The sequence below is a fragment of the Jatropha curcas genome, chromosome 1 (assembly GCF_041381405.1).
Source record: "Jatropha curcas cultivar XTBG-Jc1 chromosome 1, XTBG_Jcur_1.0, whole genome shotgun sequence".
NCBI lineage: Eukaryota > Viridiplantae > Streptophyta > Magnoliopsida > Malpighiales > Euphorbiaceae > Jatropha > Jatropha curcas.
The window spans coordinates 30095025-30118439 of NC_143151.1; the positions used below are offsets into that span (position 1 = coordinate 30095025).

The 23415-nt window shown below is 28.2% G+C and overlaps 4 long non-coding RNA genes across 4 annotated transcripts; 1 reads left to right on the forward strand and 3 right to left on the reverse strand.

The window, feature by feature from the left end:
* Positions 1-2351: 2351 nt before the first annotated feature.
* LOC110009138 (uncharacterized) lies at positions 2352-2954 on the reverse strand. Its single transcript, XR_005177083.2, has 2 exons — positions 2745-2954; positions 2352-2632 (listed from the first exon to the last, which is right to left on the reverse strand). It is a non-coding gene; the product is annotated as an uncharacterized LOC110009138 (long non-coding RNA).
* Positions 2955-5539: 2585 nt separating this feature from the next.
* On the reverse strand, positions 5540-6106 carry LOC149499339 (uncharacterized). The gene is made up of 2 exons (XR_016322189.1): positions 5940-6106; positions 5540-5827 (listed from the first exon to the last, which is right to left on the reverse strand). It is a non-coding gene; the product is annotated as an uncharacterized LOC149499339 (long non-coding RNA).
* A 13593-nt stretch (positions 6107-19699) lies between these two features.
* LOC119369550 (uncharacterized) lies at positions 19700-20370 on the reverse strand. Its single transcript, XR_016322191.1, has 2 exons — positions 20127-20370; positions 19700-20008 (listed from the first exon to the last, which is right to left on the reverse strand). It is a non-coding gene; the product is annotated as an uncharacterized LOC119369550 (long non-coding RNA).
* A 2314-nt stretch (positions 20371-22684) lies between these two features.
* LOC149499340 (uncharacterized) lies at positions 22685-23149 on the forward strand. Its single transcript, XR_016321372.1, has 2 exons — positions 22685-22798; positions 22902-23149. It is a non-coding gene; the product is annotated as an uncharacterized LOC149499340 (long non-coding RNA).
* The last annotated feature ends 266 nt before the right edge of the window (positions 23150-23415 follow it).

Genomic DNA, 23415 nt, shown 5'->3' on the forward strand with positions numbered 1-23415 from the left:
TGAACAAATTAAGACAAACTTCATTAATTATAAACAAAGAGAGACAGGGGCTACGTTTATTTTTATAAAATAACTTGCAGGAAAATATTTTTCACAATTTTCCGTTGTTTAGGATGTTTAGTAAAATAAGTCAACGGAAAATATTTTGCTGATCAAAGGAAAATTAAGTCATTTTTTAAGGAAAATAACTTTTCATTTTCGAGAGAGTATAACATTTTTTCGAACATTAGCAAACCTTATAAATCCATATTTTTTAATTTATTAATCATCACAGTCACTACCACCGATCACCATTATCACCGATGACCACCACCGGCCACTGGCCACCAATGGCTTTTATAATTTACATTTTTTTTTTTTGCATTCTTTTCGTATTTAAGAATAAAATTTTTAAATTTTAAAATTTCTATTATCATTAATATTTTTTATGGTCTTATGAGATAAAGACTTTAATATTTTTAACTAATTTTTACTATTACAACCAAACAACGGAAAATAAGTTATTTGGAAAATATTTTTCAAGAAAAATATTTTTCATGAAAATATTTTTTAAGAAATTATTTTCCTACAAATTATTTTACGGAAAGAAACGGAGTGTAAATTATTATGTAAAGAAATTATCATAGATAAATAGATAAGGTTAATCAAATAAGCATAGACAGACAATAACAATGATGCCTTAATCCTAGATTATTTGGAATTTAATATATGAATCTTGTCTTCGTAACTTGATGTCTTCCTTCAAATTTGGAGGAAGAGAAATGAAAAATGATTTTCTGGTGAAAGAACATGTCGATATAATGTGCTCTTTTTCTTATTTTATTTTTATTTTTGTTTTTCTTTACTGATTAAGTAAATTATAAAAGAAAGAAACAAGAGGGATTAATCTATAACATTAATATGAAAATGTAGACTAAAAAAGAAGAAATAAAGGTTAAAAGAGGCAACTGAAATAGATACTAGCTAAAATTTAGCTTTAAATCATTTAATTAGGATAATTTATTATGTGAATAAAATTTTCAGTTTATAACTTAGAGAATGTTAAAGATGCTAAACTTTAAAATAAGAATCCAATGGACATCAGTAATGAAGATTGATATAGATTATATATGCATGCATGCATGCACAAATACTCTCAAGAGAGATTAGTCCAAGAGTATTTAACTTTGGTCTTTCCAAAAAAAATCAAAAAATGCAATAATATTATCGAAGAGGCTCCCACAAATATATTAGAATTAAAGCAGATTTACTATAAACTAATGAAATATATGGTATTTAGTTTTTTCCTTCTCTTAATTGAATTTTTAGATTTTCTTTAATATTTAACTATTATAATACGAATGTTGACTACTGCAATACACGGACACGCGAGAGGCTTAATGTTTCCACGTTTCGGAAACAGAAACGGCTCGGAAATGTATTTAGTCTGTTTCCGTAAATACTGAAAATTGGACACTCATTTTTCCCTCTCTGGAAATGTTTCTTGCATTAAAGGAAAAAAAATCAGATTTCAAATCCAAATCAAATTTGGATGAAATATTATTTTTGGACACTAGAACAAAACCCCTTCTTACCACAAGTTTTGAATAATATGGCCGTTTGCAAATCCTATTTGGGAAAGGATAAATAATCATATTTTTAATTTCAATATTCAAACCTCAAATTTAACAGAATTTCATTATCTTTTTCTATTTTGACATTCGAATATTTTGTTTTTTTTTCTTTATTGAGTATGGAACTTATAAACATTTTTCTCTCTTTTGGATATGATTTAATGATTTATTTTTAGAAAACTTTATCTGTGGTTGATTGTATTTTAAAAATTATAAACGAACTCTTTCTAAATTATTTTTATATTTATTCCTATATTTTTAAACTTTATGAATAAACCCCTATATTTTTTATATTTACGCGTTTCCCCCACATTCATGTTTCTTATATTTTTCAAAATATCGTTTCCCTGTGTCCGTTTCCGTGTTTCCCTGTTTTCCTGTTTCCGTGTCCGTGGATCATAGTTTGACTATTTGACATGATGCTCAAGTATTTGTACATTTCTCACTTTCTTGATAATTTTGCCTATTTTTTGGAATTGAAATATTCACTAACAATGATTTTCCAATCATTTCTTTTTTAACATTGATTAAGAATATTACCGTTATGGATATATTATTGCTCCGACATATTCACAATTTATGTATTTTTTTTTACATGTTTTTATAGATATATCATTTGCAAGAGTTGGCCGGACAACATTATTTTTTGAAAAATTTTCTATGCAAGTGAAGTTCACGTTATAACAAATGAACGCAAAGCAGATACAAAAAACACACCATTTATCAAGATCATGATAATTTTGACAAAATATATTTAATTATCTATCTCACTGTATTTTCAAATGCTTATATATATATATATATATTGTCATACACGAGACAAGTATAAATTCGTAATTTGTAACTTGTAAAACCCGTGCATTTATTTTCTATAGGTATGACAAAATATCACCCATGGCTGCCAGGGCCACCTGGTACGCGACCACCTGGTCCGCCGTGGTGTGAACCATGATCGCCCACTCCAATTTTACTTTCTCCAATAACCCTTGGATTCTCTTTATTTTCATCTGCAACTGCCACTAAATAAGAAATTGATGGTTTGAATATTTAGTATCTTTACATCAAAAAGTAAAAATCAGTATTATTACTAGAACTAGAACTAGAAGTAGAAGAAAAAAGAGAGAGCCTTACTGGTTTTGGGGACTCGAGTTGTTCGAGCAATAGCAGTATTATAAAATGCAAACAAAATGAGGAAAAAGATTGGGAACGCATAGGAAGCCATTTTAGCCATTTCAATTACTTTCTTCTATTAAAAAAGAAGAGTAATCACGGCATATCAATTCCTTCATGACCATTATATACTCTAAAAGTTTCAAGCATTGGGCCTTAACTAGAGATCAGTTTTTGTGGAAATATTGCAATATGATGTTAAGTTTGTTGACTTCAGAACTTTGAGTACACACCCAACGGTCAATGCACGCTAGTTTGAAAGTTACTTTAGGAGAATTTTTTTAAAAATTAGTACTTTTTTTTTTCTCCCAATAAATGGTTAGAATTACCTTACGTTAAATTAAAAAATTATTTTTAATTGATTTAGCATATGCATCAGTATTTCACGTTACTTCAATTTTGTTTATGATATTGAAAAACATGATTGAAGGTCCATATAATTCAAAATTTAATTATATTGGATTGATGGACTTGTCTAGATCAAGTATATGAATTTATAAGTATTTATTGAAATGAGGTTATTTTTCGCTATGCAATGAGAAAATAAAAAGAGATAAAATATATTTGAGTGAAAGATTTAACTACATCCGGCATATGGATCCACTTATAAACTAAATAAATTATAACTAGTATTTTAGTTCAAACAAATGTATTTTTTAGCGTACACCAAGGAAAAATGCACAAAACAGTAAATTTTTTTTTTTAAAAATTTATTGGCGTGACCCCAAGCCCACGTAAATAAGAAATTTTTCATATTCAAATGAAGATTAGATTTGCCAAGACTTAATCTATAAATCCATCAATGAAAATAAAGATTTGTTTTTTCAAATGATTTTATAATCTAAATCTACCTCTTTATATATAATATATATAAATATTAAGCTAATGTTTAATAAGTTGGTAATAAAACATAATGTAATGTAATTATAAATATTTCTAATGTAATATTTAAATTAAAAATGTCAATTAAGTGTGATGTGATTAATTTTTTTCATGTCAATTAAGTGTGATTAATTTTTTTCATGTCTATTAAAGATTATGCGGTAATTGAGTATCAATTTCATCATTTAAAATTAATTTTACCAATATAAAATTGGTGTTAAGTTTAGAATTTGAAAGTAAAACCATGATAGAACTGAGTTTTTGAGTCATTTTGTGAAGAAACAGTTTAAATTCAGAATTGTCACATGTCATCTTTTTTACTCAATCAATGTTCAAACCCTTGACTTAAATTTGCTAAAAACAAATAATCTCAATCCATAAAATATTAACCCTTTTATTTTATTTTGGTAGGGCATAAAATGAGAGAAACAATAACAATATTAATGATGGGTGCATAATATACATATACATGGTCACGAATGGCACGCACACCCGCTGCGCTGTCGTTTCATGGAAATTAAAGGCTATGATTGTTTTTGGTGACCCGGGCCAGATGGAGGTGAATCGCGTTTATCTGGATAGATTTTAATTTGATGGGCGATGTGAATATTCCTTTGCTGCTCCTTCCTCTTTTCTGCCCGCAAACAGCTAATGTTAACAACTTCACTATAAATTATTCAATAAAGAGCATTAAATTCTACTTTAAATGTTATAATCAATTACACTTTATTTTAGAATTACTAAATTTTAGAATTACACTTTATTTTATAATCACTTTGGAAATCCTAGTGCAGTAGCACGTGCCCGCCACGCCCTAGGATTGCATCTCTCTTGTAGCACGGGCGTGCGCCCTAGCACGGTCAAGCCGTGCTAGGCTCTGGAAGTCCAGGGCATATGCAGCACGGGCGTGTGGCTTGGCACGGCTTGGGCGTGTCAGAGTCTGACTCTCTGCTTAATTTTCCTTGGTTCTTAACATGGGCGTGCTGATTAGCACGAGTTGGGCGTGCTAAGATAATTTGCTTCATTTTTGTCATTTTCTTGTGCAAAAACTCTACAAATTATCTCAAGATCAAGTGAGTTGTGTTTCAAGAAAACTTTTAAATAAAAACATAACATAATTTAATAAAAACTAATTTAAATAAATTAAAAATACTAAAAATCTTAATAAAAATTACATTAAAAATACTATAAAAATAACACTCTCATTCATTGTCTTTTTCCATTTTGACATTCGAATATTTTGTTTTCTTTTTTCTTTATTGAGTATGGGACTTATAAACATTTTTCTCTCTTTTGGATATGATTTAATGATTTATTTTTAGAAAACTTTATCTATGGTTGATTGTCCTTTAAAAATTATAAGCGTACTCTTTCTAAATTATTTTTATATTTATTCCTATATTTTTAAATTTTAAAAATAAACTCCTATATTTTTTATATTTACGCGTTTTTTCCACATATCTATTTTTTATATTTTTAAAAATATCGTTTACCCGTGTCCGTTTCCACGTTTCCCTGTTTTCCCATTTCCGTGTCCGTGCATCATAGGTTGACTATTTCATATGATGCTCATCTATTTGTACATTTCTCACTTTCTTGATAGTTTTGCCTATTTTTTGGAATTGAAATATTCACTAACAATGATTTTCCAATCATTTCTTTTTTAACATTGACTAAGAATATTACCGTTATGGATATATTATTGCTCCGATATATTCACAATTTATGTATTTTTTTACATGTTTTTATAGATATATCATTTGTAAGAGTTGACAGGACAACATTATTTTTTGAAAAATTTTCTATGCAAGTGAAGTTCACATTCTAACAAATGAGAGCAAAGGAGATACAGTAAAACACACCCTTTATCAAGATCATGATAATTTTGACAAAATATATTTATTTTCAAATGCTTACATATATATATATATATATATATATATATTATCATACACGAGACAAGCATAAATTCGTAATTTGAAACTTGTAAACCGTGTGCACTAATTTGGAACTTGTACACAGTATGCACTTATTTTCTATATGTATGAAAAAATATCACCCACCGCCGCCTGGTCCGCCGGGGTGTGAATCATGATCGCCTGTTCCAGTTTTACTTTCTCCAATAACCCTTGGGTTCTCTTTATTTTCATCTGCAAGTACCACTAAATAAGAAATTGATGGTTTGAATATTTAGTATCTTTACATAAAAACATAAATATCAGTATTATTAGTAGAACTAGAACTAGAAGTAGAAGAAAGAAGAGAAAGCCTTACTGGTTTTGGGGACTCGAGTTGTTTGAGCAATACCAGTATTATAAGATGCAAATAAAATGAGGAAAAGGATTGGGATCGCATAGGAAGCCATTTTAACCATTTTTGATTACTTTCTTCTATTAAAAGAGAAGACTAATCACCATTATATACTCCAAAAGTTTCAAGCATTGGGCCCTAACCAGAGATCAGTTTTTGTGGAAATATTGCAATATGATATTAATTTTGTTGACTTTAGAACTTTGAGTACATACCCAACGGTCAATGCACGCTAGCTTGATAGTTATTTCAGGAGAATTTTTCAAAAAATTATTACCTTTTTGTTTTTTTCCCAATAAATGGTTAGAATTACCTTCATTTGAATCAAAAAAATTATTTTTAATTAATTTAGCATATGCATCAGTATTTCATGTTACTTCAATTTTGTTTATGACATTGAAAAACATGATTGAAGGTGTGTATAATTAAAAGTTGTTGATTATATTGGATAGATGGACTTATCTAGATCAAGTCTATAAATATATAAGTATTTATTGAAATGAGGTTATTTTTCACTATGCAATGAGAAAAAGAAAAAAGAGATAAAATATATTCGAGGGAAAGACTTTCCTACACCCCTAATATATGAATCCATTTATAAACCAAACTAATTATAACTAGTATTTTGGTTTAAATAAATGTATTTTTTTGGCATACACCTTGGAAAAAATGCACAAAACAGTAACATTTTTTAAAAAATAAAGATATGTTTTTTCAAATGATTTTATAATCTAAATCTATTTATAATCTAAATCTTCTCTTTATATATATACTATATATAAATATTAAGCTAATGTTTAATAAGTTAGTAATAAAACATGATGTAATGTAATAATAAATATTTTTAATGTAATATTTAAATTAAAAATATCAATTAAGTGTGATGTGATTAATTTTTTCATATCTATTAAAGATTATGCGGTAAGTGAGTATTAATTCCATTATTTAAAATTAATTTTACAAATATAAAATTGGTGTTAAGTTTAGAATTTGCAAGTTAAACCATGATAGAACTGAGTCTTTGAGTCATTTTGTGAACAAACAGTTTAAATTTAGAATTGTCGTATGTCATCTTTTTTACTCGATCAAAGTTCAAACCCTTGACTTAAATTTGCTAAAAACAAATGGGGTAAACAGCAAATCTCAATCCATAAACTATTAACCCTTTTATTTTATGTTGGTAGGTAGGGCATAAAATGAGAGAAACAATAACAATATTAATGATGAGTGCATAATATACATATATATGGTCACGAATGGCACGCACACCCGCTGCGCTGTCGTTTCATGGAAATTAAAGGCTATGATTGCTTTTGGTGACCCGGGCCAGATGGAGGTGAATCAGGTTTATCTGGATCGATTTTAATTTGATGGGCGATGTGAATATTCCCTTGCTGCTCATTCCTCCTTCCTCTTTTCTGCCGCAAACAACTAATGTTAACAACTTCACTCTAAATTATTCAATAAAAAGAGGATTAAATTCCACTTTAAATTTTATAATCAATTACACTTTATTTTAGAATTACTAAATTTTACATTATTTTAATTCATTAAAGATTTTAAATTTTTAAAATTGATAAATTTCATTATATCCTAAATTCGATTATTTTAAAAGAAAAAATTTCACATCAAACAAATAGGGAGAATTCTCAATTCTTTCATTTTCTCTATTAACGATGGAATTTGACTACTTGATATTATTTCAAAATACATTTCAGTGCCTATGGTATTTATTTCCCAACCAATCAAATGTAAAATTTATAAATTTTTACATTTACCCTCATCGATGCTATTAATCTCAAAGAATTTCCTTTATAATTTAAATGAATGAAAGAAAGAAAGAAAGAAGGAAAAAGAAACAAAGAGAAATACTCACTTGTTCTGTGGAGTTGGTTTGGTCTTGCAAAGGCAATATCGGAGGTGAACAAAATGAGCAAAAGAATCATACCAGAAACCATAAGGGAGGCCTTGCGAACCATCTTTTGATACGAAGATATATAAAATTCTTTATATATCCTATTAATGTATATACTACAAGTTTGAAGAAATCAATTGTTGGTATGTCATGAAATTTTTTTAAAATTAATTTTCCATTAAACTAAAGGAATTACATCGGAAGATGTCAATAAATTATTAACTTTGAATATTTACACATAAAAATTATAGCTAATTTTATTTAAATATACAATGAATACTCTTAACAAATAATATAATATTCCCTTATTGCATTATACCTCATTATGAAAATCAGTTTTATTATTAAAAAGAGATAGGACGCTTTTGGAATTGTATTCAAATGATATTATAATTAATTAATTAATAGAATTCATATTTTTCTTTTTAAGGAGCGTAAAGGCTACGCCGATATATTTGTTGTTTATTTAAAGTTGATAAAATTTCCATGATAGACTTGAATTTTAGGTCATTTTCTAAAACAAACGGTTTAAATTTAGAAATTAATTTATCACTCTTTTTACTTTATCATTTTTTTCAAAACGTCTATTACACGTTTATTCACTTGCCGTCAATTTTTTTAAATAAGAAAAAAAAGATAATGACTTAGAAGTCTAAACTATAAAATCTTAGTCTCCAATTAATTTAATAATAAGTGATTTAGACGCATACTTAAAAAAAAAAAAAAAAAAAAAAAGTAACTGAGAATTTATTCGAATAAAGAGGAAAAAAATTCTACATAGACGAAGTAACTATGAACTTAGCGCAAAAGCGGTATTGTCTTTCCATCCAAGTTTAAATCAACAAAGGGAATATATATATATATATATATTAGTATTGTCTTTTTATTACAACAAACTAACCAAACAGAAAAATGGCTAAAAAGGTGTCGTATTCATATGCAATCCCTATCGTTCTTTTCCTCATTTTGTTTGCATCTTACAACATTGTTGTTGCTCAAACAACTCCACTCCCCAAAACCTGTAATTGTCTCTCTTCTATATTATGATGAAATTATATATATATGGTGTTTCTTAATAATGACAAGTGCAATTCTTTATTTACTGGTTGCAGATGAAAATAAAGACAAGTTAAAGGCTTTTGAATGTAAAACTCAAGTGCCTCCGCGTGATTCAAGAAAAGTTGGACCTGGTAACTATCAGGGAGGGTCGTAGATGATTTAATCTCCTAATTATGTTTTATAATTAAGCTCTTTCTTTGGTGTATTGTAAAACTGTTTCTTACAAGGTGACTTTTTTCTGTTTGTTATTTTCAACCTAAAATAAGCTTTTCTCTATTTTATTTTGAGATTTATTTTCTTTTTTTTCCTTTAATTAGTACGTAGCAAGGTAAATTTTATTAATCATGAACAAAGAGAGATTAGACCGTGCTATGAAACTTGAATCAGATTCATAATGTTAAAATAAATAAATAAATAAATCATGCAGAAAAAACCCACAAAAGTTATTAACTAAACATCCCACATTCATTAAATCACAACTAAAGCAAAGTATAAGTTGGAAAAAATGTATATTTCTCTCAAGTTTTGACAATTTCCATATTAACCATTTACACACTACTTTTAAAATTGAAAAACCAATTAATTGACAGTAGCTATTTCCTATAATTTATTAATCTATAACATGCAATTTCACTTCGACAACATAAACTAATATTGTTATTTGTTTATAGGAATAGAAGAAAACTAATTTGGCCCCTAAATTTTGTTTAGAGATATTAAAAAAAAAAATCATATTTAACATTTTCAGCTAATTTAATTCCTGAACCTGCATATTTGTTGATAAGATTAAAATAAGTCATATTTGAAATTTTCAACAAATTTAACCTCTGAATTAGTTTAGAATGATTAAATTTAAATCATAATTCTTCACTTGCAATATGAAAATTTTTATATAAACATTTATTAAAATTATAATTTGAATCAGTTCGTATAATTTATTAAAAAAATAATTAAATGTGGATAGAGGAAAAGGAAAAAATAATTAAATTTGAATCACTTGCAATATGACCTTTTTTTAATACTACTAAATAAGTTCAAGGGTCAAATAGGTTTTTATTTCTTGTTGGCGATGTTTAATTAAACAAATAATATATTCGATGATTATAAATCCATAAATTTTAGAAAATTTCCAATTCTATCACAAAAATTATATATGAACAAAGAAACTATTAAGCTTACTTTTGACTGACTGTTGTATACTATAAACTCCAATTTGAAACGCGTACAGTGAGCATTGACCCCTTCCTTCCAAGTTTCAATCAACAAAAATATTATATTGCAATTTTGACTTTTAAGGAAAAATTTGCAATCCAATTCATAAATTTGTTTCAGTATAAAATGGTGTTGAAATTGAAGAATGACTTATTAATTTCATTCTCTTTTACTATACAAGAAACTAAACAAACAGCAAAAAAAAATGGTTAAAACGGCATCGTTTTCGTATGCAATCTCTATCGTCATTTTGCTGGCATCTTATAATATTGTTGCTGCTCAAATTAACAACTCAAGTCTCCAAAACCTGTAAGGCTCTCTCCTCTCTCTTTTAAATTGAGTCTGATCATTCTATTTGAGGATTATTATTATTTATATGAAATTAATTGCAATTATAATTATTATTTGAATTGTTAAAAAATATTACTATGTTGAAAATATTGATTAACTACCATCAAAAATTAATTTCATTAGAAAATTATAATTCTTTTTTTTTTTTTGAGAGATGAGTGAAATTAATTTCTTATCTATTAGTAATTGCATATGAAAATAAAGAGGAGCTTAGGGTTTTTGAAGAAAGTAAAACGCAGTTGCCGCTACATGATTCAAAACGTGAAATACAAGGCAATACAAGACTCAGACTATAGACCGTTTTTAATCATATAGGAGGGTGAAAAAAAAAATTCAAAGAAATGAGAATGGTGGAATTAAAAAAATATATTATTTTCAAGAGTAAATTTTTTTGATTGTTATATGCATAATAAATAAATATATTTGGTTAACAAAGTTCGATATTGCGTATTTTTTTTATATAAAAAACTACATAAAAACATCGAGTGGAAGCTTTTTTTTTTTTTTGGAATTTAAACCCTCTATTCTAATTAAAAAAAAAAAAACTATGTAAGCACTATAAATAATGTTGCTTCAATTTTTATTTTGCAGTTATTTTTTCACCCTAATTTATCTATTTTATTTTTGAAGATCAATTTTCTTTTCCTTTAAGACAATCTAGTAGGATAACTTTGTTAATTCTGAAAAAATTAAGACAAAACAACTTTCCATTTTTTTAACAGAGTAAATTGTTTTTCGGATATTGGCAAACCTTATAAATTCATATTTTTTAATTTATTAATCATTATAGTCACTATTACCTGTCACCATTAGCCACCGACCACCACCACCGGTGGCTTTTATAATTACATTTTTTTTTTGCATTCTTTTCATATTTAGGAATAAAACTTTTAAATCATAAAATTTATATTATTTTTAGTATTTTTATGGTCTTATGAAATAAAATTTTAATATTTTTAACTAATTTTCAATATTACTATCAAATAACGGAAAATAAGTTGTTTGGAAAATATTTTCTATGAAAATATTTTTCAGCAAGTTATTTTCCTTCAAGTTATTTTACGGAAATAAACGGAGTCTAGATTATTATGTAAAGAAAACTGAACAAAATTTATATTAACTTTAAATTTACAAGTATCCTAATCGTTTAAATTACATGGATTTGACAATTTATTAAAACAGAATTTCACTGTTATTCCTATATATATATATATAAATATATACTTACGATGGAAATACAAGTTTTTATATCAAATCTCGCTAATTATAGTGCATTTGTTTGGTGAAAATTATTGAAATTGGAGGATTATTCTTGTTATATACTTCTTAATATTATTCAAGACTTATTTAATTTTTAATAAAATAAAAAAAATATTATTACGATGCATTTATCAAACAATTAATTGAAAAAAAATGTCATAAAGCCTATTAAAACATTAATCTGTAAATGAAGCACTAATTGAAAAAAAAAAAAAAGAAAATGATTCCTTGATGATTCCTTTTCTTCATCTGATTTGAATTTTTGAATCCAAAAATAGTCGGATCAACCAATCTAAATCAAATTGAGATCAAATCCGTTACCCGTTAGGCTGTAGAGCCCACGCTCGCACACACATCCACTTTCCTTTGGTTACTCTCCACTTGCTCTCTCTCTCCGCCAGTGCGCCTCCCAATATTCTGTTTTTTCTCTTTCTCTCTTCTAAATTCTCAATTTCAATTTCAAACGAGTACATGGTAGAGAAATCCGTGGATTTGCCCCAAGAATGCTGGGACTTATTTTCAATTCGCTCGATCATCATCGTTATTTCGAATCACTTTCTTTAGTCTCTACCCAATTCATCTCAATCACCGATCAGCTCCGCCGTATCTTAACAATCTCTTATCAGGTAATTCCTTTTTTTTCCCTGTCTTCTTAGTAGATTTCGGAATATGAAGGAAATTGAAATTCGTGAATTCAAGGGTGACCTTAATTCCCTTCTTTATCAAATCTCTAAATCTGGATTAGACCTCGAAACCTCAATTTCTCAAAACAGAACCTTTTTCCTTTAATGGATGTGAGAGAATTAAAACTTACCTACATCCGGTATATAAATTCACTTATAAATCAAATTAATTATAACTAGTATATTGGTTCAAACAAATGTATTTTTTAGCTTACTCCAAGGAACAAAAGCACAAAACAGTAACCTTTTTTTTTTTTAATTTATTGGCGTGGCCCCAAGAGTACGTAGACAAGAAATTTTTCCTATTCAAATGAAGATTAGATTTGCCAAGACTTACTCTATAAATCCAACAATGAAAATAAATATTTTTTTTTTCCAAATGATTTTATAATCTAAATCTATCTCTTTATATATAATATATATAAATATTAAGCTAATGTTTAATAAGTTGGTAATAAAATATAATGTAATGTAATTATAAATATTTTTAATTTAATATTTAAATTAAAAATATCAATTAAGTGTGATGTGATTAATATTTTCATGTCTATTAAAGATTATGCGGTGAGTGAGTATCAAGTCCATCATTTAAAATTAAGCTATAAAACCATTCAGGAAACCGAGAATTCATAAGAATTTTCTATGCATGATTTTATAATTTATAGAATTAAAAAAAAAAAAAAGAAAAAAAAGAGAATCAGATGCCTGATTTAATGTATATTCAGTTTCTTATCACAATCTATCTATTATATGAATATATAAATACAAAAGTAAATTTGCCGACAGTTGAAGCGCTGAGTTGGTAAGAAATTTTTTTTTTTTTTTTTTTTTTTTTTTTGACAAGGCAAGACAAATGGTTTTTAAAATAGATACTAGCTAAAATTTGGCTTTAAATCATTTAATTAGGATAATTTATTATGTGAATAAAATTTTCAGTTTATAACTTAGAGAATGTTAAAGATGCTAAACTTTATAATAAGAATACAATGGACATCAGTAATGAAGATTGATAGAGATTATATATGCATGCATGCACACAAATACCCTCAAGAGAGATTCGTCCAAGAGTATTTAACTTTGATCTTTTCAAAAAAATAAAAAAAAATGCAATAATATTATCGAAGAGGCTCCCACAAATATATTAGAATTAAAGCAGATTTACTATAAACTAATGAAATATATGGTCTTTAGTTTTTCCTTCTCTTACTTCATTTTCCTGTTGATAGCTTAATTGAATTTTTAGATTTTCTTTAATATTTTACTATTATAATACGAATGTTGACTACTGCAATACAAGGACACGCGAGAGGTTTGATGTTTCTGCGTTTCGGAAACAAAAACCGCTGAAAAATGTATCGGGTTGGTTTCTATAATGAAACACCCCGTAATTTTATTTTCAAAACTTTCGAATTTATATTAAATCAAAAATCCGAATTTTTGACGGTATGGGCCGTAAATAGTGAACAATCTTAATTTGAGTTTAAATTTTGCAAATTGGGCCCAAGCCCAAATATATTGTCGAAAATTTTGAATTTGAGAACAGTTAAAATTTCGAGTAATAATATGACACTCTAGCAATTAATCTATTATGTGTATATATAAATTAATTTTTCCAAAAAATCAAATAGGATTACTAATTATATTTTTATTTTATTTAGTTAGTGGAAGAAATGTTACGGAACCTAATTAAACTAACCAAATAAATCAAACCGGACCTGAAAATCAAATTGATTTGTCGAAGACCAGCTTGAATTTTCTGAAAACCAAGTGAAAACCTTGCAAACCCAGTAAAAATCGAGCCGAATCATTAAATTAGACCAAACCGGTTCGAATCGAACCGAAATGGTCTAGAAGCCCAAGATTTTTCTTTCTTTTCCTTTTTTTTTCTTTTTCTTTTTTCTTTTTTTTCTTTTTTCTTTTCCCTTCTCCTTCCTTGCGCTAGTGTCAGCGCGCAACCTCCTCCTCCTCCTTCCCTCCCCGTTTCCGGCCACCAGAGCCGATCGACCTCATCTCCTCGCCGTCACGTCACCACCGTAGCTGCTCAGATCTCCCTTCCCCTCTCTCCTTCGATCCTGGTGAGCGTAGCAGCCGCAGGAAAGCGGAGATTTCGCTCGACCATGAAATCGCGTCTTCCGCTCAGTTTTTCCGGCGATCCCAAGCCATGAGCCAGGCGCGGTCGACTTCCTTTCCTCCCCTATTTCTGTTTTATGGCTTCACTCTCGAGTGATTTCGCCGGGATCGAAAAAATCCAAAGAAGGGCGACTGGTCGAAGGTTTAGAGGCGGATTCCAACCAAACGAGGCACATTCAGTTCAAACTGGTCATATAGTCGAGGTCCTGGCATAATTTCGAGCATTTTGGTATGCGAATCGTAAATTTCTGGGCAAAAATCGATTTTCCGGCCACCGTGGACGGCGGCGATGGCGGCGGTCCGGCGAGACACCTAAGGACAGAATTTTCCTCTCTTCGTGAGGATCGTGGAATTGTCGCCCAAATTTCAATCGGTATGCCCTAAGACTCAATTCTCAATTTTTGTATAAATTCTGAATTAGTTAATTAATGAATTTAATTGAGTAATTAAATAGATTAAATTGAATAATAAGAAATGAGGTTATTGGAATAGCTTAAATATATTTAGAACATTTATAGTCTTTTGTGAATAAATTATATTGGTTAGTGTGCTGTAACTGCGATAGCGAATATGATTAGTGAACTCGTTAAGGATTTTAGAATAACGTAATTGCAAATTAGTTTAGAACATTGTCGAATAAAATTACATGAACCATAATTATAATTAGGAGGTTTAATATTGAGATAAGAATTCCTAGCTAATATTGATGTAAGCTAATCTAGGAGTTTTAATAAATATTGGTAGGAGAGGTTATAATCTAAGGCTTAGACAAGTATATAGTTGGAGGACAATTAATAATATCATTAGAACTTGTTGGAGGTTATTATAATTTGTAAATTTATTTGGTGAACTTTGACAAAGGAGGATGGGACTTAAATTGTTGATTGCCCGACGGATGGGCTGTGTGTATTGATTGATAAATATATAATAATATTGTGATATTTAAACAGGTGGATAGTCCAATTTTTAGGGGAGGTGCTGCCGAAATTCCAATAGAACTTCGACTAGTTTCAAGTAATAACATAATTAATAAGTTTATTTAGATTAATTCTATAACTTAATAAATAATAAATAGAGTGCTTTAATTGTTTATTTATTTTCATTATTATTCGTTGAATTATTCAATTATTTATTTATTTTCATTATTATCATTTATTTTATTATTTGTTTATTGTTAATATTACTTATTTATTTATTTATTTGCATTTGAGAATAGATGACTAATTGTGCATTGCATTACGATGTTCAACTGATCAATATGTTTGCATTTAATTGCAATGTCTGATTAATTGTGTTGTAATAATGCTATGCTTTGTTTGTGTGGAGTTGGGATGAAGTGGGTCACCATGGGTTTGTGAGGACGGTTGGACCGTCGGCCGGGTAAATGGGAGATCGGCGCCCCCGTGTGTACCTACCATTGTGATTTGTATGATATGGAAAACCACAGGTTGGCTTCTTTATTGGGCACACCTGATAATCTAGATTTGATCGCAGCCCGCAAGGTGGCCTCCTGTTGTGAGCGCCTGAGGATCTAGATTTGATGGAGACGACCGGGTTGCCTCCTGTTGGTGTGGAAAAGAAAAGAGAGAATAGAAAAACAATGAGAGGGCTGATCAAGTGAGGATTAGACCAGTCGGCCAGTATGGGGGATCGGCTCCCTGGTGCACACGTTATGAGAGGATGGGCCATGTGGGAGGACGGCTCATCAGGGGTTTCGGTGACGCCACAGACCAATTTCCACATGATGTGATTATATGAAGATGTTAATGATTGTGAGTGCTGGTGATGTGCCATTGTGTGACTGGCTGCGTGAGCATATAACTAGTCGGATGACTAGATTGATATGTTTACACATTTGTGTGATTGCGTGTGTTGTGCAATAATAATTATTCGTTAACTCACATGTCTTGTTTAATTTTTTAGGAAGTAAGTTTATCTTTAATTCGATTTAGGTTACGTTTCTTCGACGCAGGGCACTAAAGAAATTTTCCCTAGTTCTAAAATTATTTTACTATGTAACTGTATGTATAAAAGGCTATGTATATCAAACAGTTAGTGACTCCGCAGTTGTAGGATTTGTATATTTTTAATCGTTTATTATTATAGATGAGATTTAATAAAATATTGAGGTTTATCTTTCATAATCATATGGGCTGAATGTTGAAATTTTATACCGAGATAATAGATTCTAATATTTCAGGCTTACCACGGGCCTCGGGGGCCTTAAGCTTACCTGGGCCCTAGTGCCGGTCCGGCCCATGGAATCGGGTCGTGACATATAAATACTGAAATCGAACACCCATTTCCCTTCTTCGGAAATTTTTCTTGCATTAAAGGAAGAAAAATTACATTTCAAATCTAAATCAAATTTGGATGATTTGCAAATCCTATTTGACAAAGGACAAATAATCCTATTTTTAATTTTAATATTCAAACTTCCAATTTAACAGAATTTTATTATCTTTTTTCATTTTTACCTTCAAATATTTTATTTTCTTTTTTCTTTATTAAGTATGAAACTTCTAAACATTTTTTTTTCTTTCTTTGGGATATGATTTAATAATTTATTTTTATAAAACTTTATCTGTGCTTGATTGTTCTTAAAAAATTATAAACGTACTCTTTCTAAATTATTTTTATATTTATTCCTATATTTTTAAATTTTATAAATAAACCTCTATATTTTTATATTTATGCATTTCCCCCACATTTCTATTTTTTATATTTTTGAAAATATAGTTTCCGTGTTCGTTTTGGCAATTCCCTGTTTTCCGTTTCCATGTCCGTCTCCGTGTATCATAGGTTGACTATTTCATACGATGCTCAACTATTTGTACATTTATCACTTTCTCGATAATTTTGCCTATTTTTTGGAATTGAAATATTCACTAACAATGATTTTCCAATAATTTCTTTTTTACCATTGATTAAGAATATTACCGTTATGGATATATTATTGCTCCGACATATTCACAATTTATGTTTTTTTTTTTACATGTTTTTATAGATATATCATTTGTAAGAGTTGACCGGACAACATTATTTTTTGAAAAATTATATATGCAAGTGAAGTTCACGTTATAACAAATGAGAGCAAAGGAGATACAGTAAAACACACCCTTTATGAAGATCATGATAATTTTGACAGAATATATTTAATTATTTATCTCACTATATATATATATATATATATATATATATATATATATATATTGTCATACACGAAACAAGCATAAATTCGTAATTTGAAACTTATACATCGTGTGCACTTATTTGGAACTAGTATTTTGGTTCAAATAAATGTATTTTGTAGCGTACACCAAGGAAAAACGTACAAAACAGTAAATTTTAAAAGACAAAAAAAAATTTATTGGCGTGGGCCCAAGCGCACGTAGATAAGAAAATTTTCCTATTCAAATGAAGTTAGATTTGCCAAGACTTAATCTATAAATCCATCAATGAAAATAAAGATTTCTTTTTTCAAATGATTTTATCATCTAAATCTATCTCTTTATATATAATATATATAAATATTAAGCTAATGTTTAATAAGTTGGTAATAAAACATAACGTAATGTAATTATAAATATTTTTAATCTAATATTTAAATTAAAAATGTCAATTAAGTGTGATGTGATTAATATTTTCATGTCTATTAAAGATTATGCAGTAAGTGAGTATCAATTCCATCATTTAAAATTAATTTTACCAATATAAAATTAGTGTTAAGTTTAGAATTTAGAAGTAAAAACATGATAGAACTGAGTCTTTGAGTCATTTTGTGAAGAAATAGTTTAAATTCAGAATTGTCACATGTCATCTTTTTTACTCGGTCAAAGTTCAAACCCTTGACTTAAATTTGCTAAAAACAAATAATCTCAATCCATAAAATATTAACCCTGTTATTTTATTTTGGTAGGGCATAAAATGAGAGAAACAATAACAATATTAATGGTGAGTGCATAATACACATATATATGGTCACGAATGGCACGCACACCCGCTGCGCTGTCGTTTCATGGAAATTAAAGGCTATGATTGTTTTTGGTGACCCGGGCCAGATGGAGGTGAATCTCGTTTATCTGGATCGATTTTAATTTGACGGCGATGTGAATATTCCTTTGCTGCTCCTTCCTCTTTTCTGCCGCAAACAACTAATGTCAACAACTTCATTCTAAAGTATTCAATAAAAAGAGGATTAAATTCTACTTCAAATTTTATAATCAATTACACTTTATTTTAGAATTACTAAATTTTACGTTATTTTAATACATTATAAATTGGCCATCTGTTTCCCCCCTCGGAAATGTTTCTTACATTAAAGAAAAAAAAAAAATCAGATTTCAAATCCAAATCAAGTTTGGATGAAATATTATTTTCGAGCACTAGAACGAAACCCCTTCTTACCACAAGCTTTGAATAATATGGCCGTTTGCAAATTCTATTTGGGAAAGGACAAATAATCATATTTTTAATTTCAATATTCAAAACTCAAATTTAACAGAATTTCATTATCTTTTTCCATTTTGACATTCGAATATTTTGTTTCTTTTTTCATTATTGAGTACGAAACTTATAAACATTTTTCTCTCTTTTGGATATGATTTAATGATTTATTTTTAGAAAACTTTATTTGTGGTTGATTGTCCTTTAAAAATTATAAACGAACTCTTTCTAAATTATTTTTATATTTATTCCTATATTTTTAATTTTACAAATAAACCCCTATATTTTTTTGTGGTTGAAAATATAGTTTACCCGTGTCCTTTCCACGTTTTCGTGTTTTCCCATTTCCATGTCCGTGTATCATAGGTTGACTGTTTCATATGATGCTTAACTATTTGTACATTTCTCACTTTCTTGATAATTTTGCCTATTTTTTGGAATTGAAATATTAACTAACAATGATTGTCCAATCAATTCTTTTTTAACATTGATTAAGAATATTACCGTTATGGATATATTATTGCTCCGACATATTCACAATTTATGTATTTTTTATATGTTTTTATAGATATATCATTTGTAAGAGTTGACCGGACAACATTATTTTTTGAAAAATTTTCCATGCAAGTCAAGTTCACATTATAACAAAGATACAGTGAAACACACCCTTTATCAAGATCATGATAATTTTGATAAAATATATTTAATTATCTATCTCACTTTATTTTCAAATGCTTATATATATATATATATATATATATATATATTGTCATACACTGGACAAACATAAATACGTAATGTTGAACTTGTAAACCACGTGCACTTATTTTCTATATGTATGACGAAATATCAATCACCGCCACCTGGTCCGATTTTAGGGCTACCTATTCCGCCGCTGAGTGAACCATGATCGCCCATTCCAATTTTACTTTCTCCAATAACCCTTGGGTTCTCTTTATTTTCATCTGCAACTGCCACTAAATAAGAAATTGATGATTCGAATATTTAGTATCTTTACATCAAAATGTAAATATCAATATTATTACTAGAACTAGAACTAGAAGTAGAAGGAGAAGAGAGAAGAGAGAGCCTTACTGGTTTTGGGGACTCGAGTTGTTCGAGCAATAGCAGTATTATAAGATGCAAACAAAATGAGGAAAAAGATTGGGATCGCATAGGAAGCCATTTTAACCATTTTTTATTACTTTCTTTTATTAAAAGAGAAGAGTAATCACGGCATATCAATTCATTCATCACCATTATATACTCTAAAAGTTTCAAGCATTGGGCCCTAACCAGAGATCAGTTTGTGTTGAAATGTTGCAATATGATATTAATTTTGTTGACTTTAGAACTTTGAGTACATACCCAACGGTCAATGCACGCTAGCTTGATAGTTATTTTAAGAGAATTTTTAAAAAAATTATTACTACTTTATAATCTAAATCTATCTCTTTATATATAATATATATAAATATTAAGCTAATGTTTAATAAGTTGGTAATAAAACATAATGTAATGTAATTAAAAATATTTTTAACATAATATTTAAATTAAAAATGTCAATTAAGTGTGATGTGATTAATTTTTTTCATGTCTATTAAAGATTATGCGGTAAGTGAGTACAATTCCATCATTTAAAATTAATTTTACCAATATAAAATTGGTGTTAAGGTTAGAATTTGAAAGTAAAACCATGATAGAGCTAAGTCTTTAGACTTTGAGTTATTTTGTGAAAAAACAGTTTAAATTTTGTGAAAAAACAATTTAAATTCAGAATTGTCACATGTCATCTTTTTTACTCTATCAAAGTTTAACTATTGACTTAAATTTGCTAAAAACAAATGGGGTAAACAGATCCATAAAATATTAACCCTTTTATTTTATTTTGGTAGGTAGGGCATAAAATGAGAGAAACAATAACAATATTAATGATGAGTGCATAATATACATATATATGGTCACGAATGGCACGCACACCCGCTGCGCTGTCGTTTCATGGAAATTAAAGGCTATGATTGTTTTTGGTGACCCGGGCCAGATGGAGGTGAATCGCGTTTATCTGGATCGATTTTAATTTGATGGGCGATGTGAATATTGCTTTGCTGCTCCTTCCTCTTTTCTGCCCACAAACAGCTAATGTTGACAACTTCACTCTAGATTATTCAATAAAAAGACGATTAAATTCTACTTCAAATTTTATAATCAATCATTAAAAATTTAAATTTTTAAAATTGATAATTTCATTATATCCTAAATTCAATTATTTTAAAAGAAAAATTTTCACATCAAACAAACAGGGAGAATTCTCAATTCTTTCATTTTCTTTATTAATGATTGAATTTGATATTATTTCAAAATACATTTGAGTGCCTATGGAATTTATTCCCAACCAACCAAATGTAAAATTTATAAATTTTTACATTTACATTTGATCGATCCGATTAATCTCAAAGAATTTCCTTTATAATTTAAATGAATGAAAGAAAGAAATAAGGAAAAAGAAACAAAGAGAAATACTCACCTGTTATGTGGAGTTGGTTTGGTCTTGCAAAGGCAATATCAGAGGTGAACAAAATGAGCAAAAGAATCATAACAGAAACCATAAGGGAGGCCTTGTGAACCATCTTTTGATACAAAGATATATAAAATTCTGTACAGCAATTAGCAATCTTGCAATTGCTATATATCCTATTAATGTATGTACTACACGTTTCAAGAAATCAATTGTTGGTATGTCATGAAATTTTTTTTAATTATTTTCCATTAAACTAAAGGAATTACTTAAGAGTTCTCCTCATTGACTTTGGAAGATGTCAATATATTATTAACTTTGAATATTTACATATAAAAATTATAGCTAATTTAATTTAAATACACAATGAATACTGTTAACAAATAATAATATAATATTCCCTTATTTCATTAAACATAATGTATTCTACCTAATTATGAAAATCATTTTTATTATTAAAAAGAGATAGGAAAGCTTTTGGAATTGTATTCAAATCATTTTTTAAGGCTACGGTGATACATTTGTTGTTTATTTAAAGTTGATAAAATTTCCATGATAGACTTGAATTTTAGGTCATTTTCTAAAACAAACTCTTTAAATTTAGAAATTTATCACTCTTTTTACTTTTTCAATTTAAAAAAAAAAAACGTGTATTACACGTTTATTCACTTGACCTCCACTTTTCAAAGTCAAAAAAAGATAATGATTTGAAGTCTAAACTATAAAATAGTAATTAATTTAATAATAAGTGATTTAGACGCATACTTTCTTTTTTTTTTTTTTTTTTAAAAAAGTAATTGAGAATTTATTCAAATAAAGAGGAAAAAAATTCCACGTAGACGAAGTAACTATGAACCTAGCGCAAAACGCGGTATTGACTCTTTCCTTCCAAGTTTAAATCAACGAGGGAATATTATATTATTTCATAGTTGTTTTTTAACTGAATATTTGCAATCCAACACGCACTTTCTCTTCTCAAAAAAAAAAAAAAAAAAAAAAAAAAAAAAACCGTTCACATAAACTTTTGTCAGCATATATATATATATATATATATATATATATATATATATATATATATATATATATATATATATATATATATTAGTATTGCCTTTTTATTACAACAAACTAACCAAACAGAAAATGGTTAAAAAGGCATCATATTCATATGCAATCGCTATCGTTCTTTTCCTCATTTTGTTTGCATCTCACAGCATTGTTGTTGCTCAAACAACTCAACTCCCCAAAACTTGTAAGTGTCTCTCTTCTATACTATGATGAAATTATATATATATATATATATATATGGTGTTTCTTAATAATGACGAGTGCAATTCCTTATTTACTGGTTGCAGATGAAAATAAAGACAAGTTTAGGGCTTTTGAAGAACGTAAAACTCAATTGCCTCCGCGTGATTCAAGAACAAGTGGACCTGGTAACTATCAGGGAGGGTCGTAGATCATTTAATCTCCTACTTATGTTTTATATGTTGGTCCTCAAATATCAATTGAGCATGTAAAAGATAGTTTGAGAAGATCTTCTACAATTGCTTAAGTCTTATATTTTCAATAAACAGTTTATCGCTGGATATTTTATGTAGAAGCTCTTTCTTTAGTGTATTATAAAACTGTTTTTTACAAGGTGACTTTTTTCTGTTCGTTATTTTCACCCTAAAATAAGATTTTCTCTATTTTATTTTGAGATTTACTTTCTTTTTTCCCTTTAATTAGTACGTATTAAGGTAAACTTTATTAATCATGAACAAAGACAGATTAGACCGTGCTCTGAAAATTGAATCAGATTCATAATGTTAAAAAAAAATAATAATAAATAAATTATGCAGAAAAAACCCACAAAAGTTATTAACT